We start from the raw sequence: 6,686 nt of genomic DNA, 5'->3' as shown, positions 1-6,686 counted from the left end.
GATGAAATATGCTAAATTTTTTTAGATAGGAATTTTGGGTTTTCATGAGCTGTATGCCAAAATCATGAGTATTAAAACAATAAAAGACCTGAAATATTTCAGTTGGTGTGCAATGAATCTAAAATATATGAAAGTTTAATTTTTATCATTACATTATGGAAAATAATGAACTTTTATCACAATATACTAATTTTTTGAGAACAACCAGAACATGCATACATTCAATAAATTCATGCAGTTTTATTCCATTTAATGCATTTCATCATCTCACACCATCTCATTAAGTTTCATTAACAAGTTCCATTTGCTCAATTTTAAAAAGCGTGTCTCAAGGCCCCTGTGTTTAGTCCCATTCTGTTCTGCACCAGCTATTTTTTGAACACAAAAATGTGAGCAGCTTCTCTGTTTCTGTGCTGTCTGCTCTCAGCAAGTGCAGTTTTGTCAGACTAGCAAATATAATGATATTATAACATACAGCTTGAATTGCTCCGATGGTAGGAAAATTCCATAAGGTATTTATGAATGGGGACATTATAATTGCGTTAATTTGAGATGTATTTATAATTAATGATTAAATGTGCTATTTTTAATAAATTATAATTAATAGTTTATTGTGTATTTATTGTGTATAATATATTGCTTTTTTGATCTTTTTATGCTTTTATCTTTTTATGTTAATCATGCTAAACCTGTTAAATTAACAGCCCTTTAGAAAGATTAATTGTGTATATTGTTTATCATTTTTTAATGCATGGAGAAATGTTTCAGTTGACTAAATGTTTTTTCATATATAATAAATGATTAACTGTGTAATTTAAAAAAAAAAAATGTTTGTATACTTGTTGACCAAATTTTTCCTTTTTTAAAAAATAGTTTACCATACTAAGTGAACTGTTCCTTTAAAAGGCTCTTCTTTGACACACACATTATCATTACATTATCACTGTGCCATTCTATCCCTGGCACACTGAAAGTTCTGGAATCTAACAGACACACAACTCAAGTTTGGCAAGAGCTGAGGGGTTTTATATAGACTCACATTAATCTTGTGGCCATCAGAAAAAAAAAATGTCTTATTAACCCACATAACAAGAATAAGATAATTACCTTTGTTACTCCTCTTCTGTTTAATTCTTAACGCATGTGTATAGGAGGGATACTATAATCTATGAATTATTAACACATTATTATCTCTTAATTAAGAATTATACTTTTTCTGACATTTTAATATTGCAGATGCCTAGGAAAGTGTTGTTTCTTTTTCTTTTTTAAGCCTGTGGGGTGTCACGTCAGCAAAAACATAATACAGTCACAATATGCGTGAGAAGCAGTTCATCTGCTAGCTGTATGTAAGGAATACAAAGATGTATATAAATGTGTAATAGGAAAAATCACACTATATATATATATATATATATATATATGATTGTGTGTGTGTGTGTGTGTGTGTGTGTGTGTGTGTGTATGTCTATTAAGCTTGGTGTTCAAAACAGGGATGAGGAGAACTCTCCTTCACTGCTAATATATGAAATGCAAAGTAGGGAGCGCTAAGGCTCAGCCAATCAATGCAGATTACAGCAGTGAAGGGATGGACTCAAGCGATGACATGTATTCCACTTTGGGAGCCACGTGCGAAAATGTAACACACATCAAAGTGACTTTGATCACTGCAAACACAAACACACTGTTGTAGGTAAATAGGCCAGAGAAAGAAAATATCTTTTTAGAATGAGGCTGCTGCTTACTGCATATTGTGCACTATATAATGTAAACTGACTACTGTTTTTTTTTTTTAAAAAGAGTGTGTGAAACTGCAATATGCAGTGATAAATGTTTCAAATGGCAGTATGCAAGTTGCTACTCTATGTTCTTTGTATGTAGTTCAGCCAAAAATACTCATCCTCAGGCCATCTGAGATGTAGATGAGTTTGTTTCTTCATCAGAACAGATTTTCAGAAATTTACCGTCACATCACTTGCTCACCAATGGATCCTCTGAAAAACAGTTTGAAGTTAATGTCATGATGAATTTGTTCATTACAACCATGCAGTTTTCAAGAGATGTTAATTGATGGACTGACTGGAATTGTATGGATTACTTGTGGATTATTATGATGTTTTTATCAGTTGTTTAAACTCTCATTCTGACGCCACCCATTCACTTCAGAGAATCTACTGGTGAGCAAGTGCTGTAATGCTAAATTTCTCCAAATCTGTTCTGACGAAGAAACAAACACATTTCAACAAACACAACTTTGATGGCCTGAGGGTGAGTGCATTTTTGCAAATTTTCATATTTGGAATAACTTTTCCTTTAATTTAGATAGTGCCGTCTATTTATCTCAGAAATAGATTGGGTTATTTTGTACTTTCAATCCAGGTTTGAGTAAAAATGTCACATAATTGTAGCAGGTCAAAATATGTTTTTAGGTACTGAGTGCCTGAGAGTAAAGATTTCAGGTTGTGTATTTCAGGGGCTGAATACAACAGCTGGGCATCTGCTATTGAGATGAATGGGAAAGCTAACACTCTCTCCAGGTATTTAGACCTCCTTGGGTGTAACTTATGTGCTGAGCATTAGGGTTGAAATCACATTTAAATGTCAAATACAGTGTTCACTGTATCTTATCCCCATGGACAAACATAATCACAACTGCATTAAAATGATCGACAGCAGTTAAACTTATAAACAGTTAAACAGTTTAAACTTATAAACAGTTAAAATTATCATGTCAGAACATGCATATCTGTCACTGGTGTTGTATCCTTTCTAAAGATACTAATATGTACCATTTAGGTACTAATATGTACATTTAAGGAGCTAATAAGCATCCCTTAGGGGGCTTTTGAAAGGGTACCCAGTGACAGCTTTTGAACTTTTTTTCTGAGAGTGTACTTTAGTGCTGAAATCTGTCACTATACAAATTACAAAACATGTTATAACAAAAACAAAAAAATGACAAAAAACACAACATAATTACTAAAACAAAAAAAAAAAATAAATAAAAAAAAAATAAAAATATAAAATAAAACTACAATCAACACAATCAACAATAGTAGTATATCAATGACCTTAATAATAGAGGTTCAGCAACGTTAGGTTGTGCACCTGTCAGCTTAAAGGTCATTTAAACTAATAAAGCTGATATCTTTATAGTATTTTTGCCATGTTGTGTTATTGTAGCAAATTTATCAAGCCATGTGATAAAATCTCAATTCTTCAGATTTTGGCAGTCATTAAATCAGCTTTTATGCAGATTTAGGATTTATTCTTAATACAGTTATAGTTTTATATCTTAATTTAAAATGTTTTGTTTTAATTTTATTCTAATGTCTATCCAGCATATGAATCTTTTATCCCAGCTTATTATGCAGAAGGAAATATAATTAATCAATTCCTATAATTTCCCTGAACATTATTTATGCAGTTCCAATTGGTGGTAGTTGCACAAAAATGTTATTATTCGGCTTTAATATTTGTTTGTTTGTCTTTTCAATTTTGTCATATCTTACATTTTTGTAATGTCTTTTTTTTTTCTTTCACAAAAAAAATTAAAAAAACAATTAAATCTTCCACTAAAAACATTGAGGGCATTGCAGACATGTTCTCATTTATGCTATTTGAACATGTTTGGTATTGTGGCTGTCCTTACCTCCTCACTTCATGCATTTATTCAACTACAAACCTGATAAAATGACAAAAGACCTTTTAAGAGTCCTGAAAAATCACCTACTGTATGAAAAATGAATACTCTCTGTTGGGCGAATGCTTAAAATAGCTGCTAAAACCTCTTGTGACATTTTCCTTTCCGTTCTAATTTCCGTTCAAATTATATTAGACCCAGACACTATGACAGACACAGAGAGGCAGACAGATAAACGGATCGACAGACTAGAGAGACTCAACAGTTGTTTATTCTAGAGTATGCTACAGTAAATGTTAATTCAGAGAGACATTTAATCTCAGGTTCTTCAAACATCCACTAAAATGATCGTGAGATCAGCTGGTTAAAATTAACTAAAAATCCTTCAGAATATATAAATATATATATTTTTTTTTTTTTTTTTTTTTTTTGATAATATCATCAACTGTTTGCAGATTAAAATATTTTTTAAGCAGTGTGTAAAATACAGTTTAAAACAGTTTGGTATAGGATTTTGTAGCTAGGGTTTTTAGAATAATCAGAATAAATGGTTTAACCAAACTAGATAAAAAACCTATTCCATAAATGTTGCAATATCTCAGACATTAACATTAACTTCTTAAGATTGTTAGGGGTATTGCAGCATTCAGAATGAGCTAATTTGTATTTGAAGTTTTGCTAGTTTTGTAAAGATTTTATCCAGTCTGTGGACACTTTCAGCAAATTAATTATTTATTAAATTAATATTATTTGAATATTTCTGGGGAGAATTTATTTAAAAATTTTGCATTTGCTTTTTGTGGTTGACCAGCTTGACAGCGAGTTTCCAGTCTGTGGAAGCAGGTTTTTTAGTGCAGTGTGTGGAGTGAGATTACTGTAGATGTAGAGTTCAGAATCAGCCTTACAAGAGATTGAGCTGTATGACATCAGTGGAGTGGGCAGCAGATACTGGAAGTTATAAAAACACGTGGACAGTAACTGCAGGAGAAAACACTCTCCCTTGGGCAGGAGGAATATACAGAGAAAAATGTGTGTGGTTTTATGGATGAGAGAGGGAGAGAGAGGTAAAGAAACAGGCAAAACCAGAGAAAGAGTGTGTGTTTGTGTGTGTTTGTGTTATGAGTGGGCTTTTCTTCTGCTGTGAACCTCCTCATTGTTATGCAACTCACAGAGCGAGAGACTCACCCTGGACAGGACAGCAAAGTGTTTTGGAAAAGACTCTCTCTCTTTCTCTTTCTTTCTCTCTCTCTTTCTCTCTCTCTCTCTCTCTCTCTCTCTCTCTCTCAGACACACACACACACACATACACACCAGTGCACACACCTGGGTCTCAAGGCTGTCTCTTTTCAAAACTCACGTATAAAATGCACCCACATACATACACTCTATAAGTTTAAAGGAATAGTTCACCTAAAAAATTATTTTGTTATTATTTACTCACCTTCATGTTGTATCAAACCTAACTTACATTCCTCTTGGAACATACAAATATTTGCATAATGTCCTGTTTGCTATTTAACATGCCTGTTGTACATAAATGAAGATTTATTAATGTAGATTTATTGTTATTGTCCCATTTTCTCCTCTACTTTTTATCTTCTTTTTTGACAGATTGTGCCATATATGGTCATTGTTAATGTGATATATATATATATATATATATATATATATATATATATATATATATATATATATATATATATATATATATATATATTGCTTGATCTTGAACAGGCTTCTCTAAAAAATCAAAAAGCACTGTATGTGTAGTACATATGACTTCTGGCTATATTAAGTTTTCTGAAGTCATTTAACTTTGTGCAGAATAGACTGAAATTGAATTTGTTATTTACAGAACAGCTTTCCTTCTGCAGTAGCTGTCAAATCTCATGTGTATTCATGTAAATTCAGATATGACCAGTGGCTATGTTTACATGTAAACCAATAGTCTGATTATTGCCAATACATTTTTTTTTACATGTCAAGATCTTCAATACCATTTACATACTGCATTACTTGAGATATTCACTTATGCCCCAACACAAAATGTTTTCAAAAAGAGTAGGTCTGTTTGTTTCAGCTGTTTATTATTTTAAATGCAAAATGCTTGGAATTTAGAAAGGATTATTGTATTTTCGTGTTTTTTTTTTTTTTTTTTTTTTTGTTTTTTGTTTTTTTTACCTTACACATACCTTATGTCTTCATTTTGGTTTCTCTGACCATCAGTAAAACGTGTCCATATCACATAATGCTGTAAAAATTCAGGCAACATTTTTTTAGTGGGCCCCTTTTCCTTGGGCCAGATGAGTAAGCTATACCATAAAGGACCCCCGATCACATGTCCCAGGACAGCATTCTCAGTTGCTGTCGGCCATGTGTCTTTTTCTATTCTGCTATGATTTCAGACCTGTTCATGAGTGTAACATGGCAACACTAGTACATGCACAGTTTGGTCAAAGTGGAATAAATGCAATTAAAGTATAAACATGCTTGTGTACTGCACATTAGGGTTACTCTAATTATAAACATAATTACAGTATTCTGTTTCCATGAGGTCCAACTTAACCACAGTACAACTTAAAAACAATAATAAAATAAAAATTTACAAAAAGTACTCAACATCAGGACAACCAAGATGTAGACAAGTTTGCTTCTTCATCAGAACAGATTTGGAGAAATTTAGCATTACATCACTTGCTTGCCAATGTATCCTCTGCAGTGAATGGGTACCGTCAGAATGATAGTCCAAACTGCTGATAAAAACACACTTTAATCCACACGACTCCAGTTCATCAATTAGCATCTTGAATGAATAGTGAAAAGCTGCATGTTTGTAATAAATAAATCCATCATAAACTTACAACTGTCTGGCCAAAATCAATAATTCATAATAACGCTTCCTCCAGTAAAAAAGTCCATCCCTTGTTGTGCTTTCACATCAAAATCCATCAACATATCTGCTTGTAAACAGTGCTTGATATGTATATTTCTCTCCTGATTCAGACAAGATGACTTGAGAAAGCAGTATGGATATAGAGGACTG

The sequence above is a fragment of the Cyprinus carpio genome, chromosome A9, assembly GCF_018340385.1.
Source record: "Cyprinus carpio isolate SPL01 chromosome A9, ASM1834038v1, whole genome shotgun sequence".
In the NCBI taxonomy this organism is placed as follows: Eukaryota; Metazoa; Chordata; class Actinopteri; order Cypriniformes; family Cyprinidae; genus Cyprinus; species Cyprinus carpio.
The sequence above is the reverse complement of the archived record's forward strand: the minus strand, read 5'-3'. Positions refer to the sequence as shown.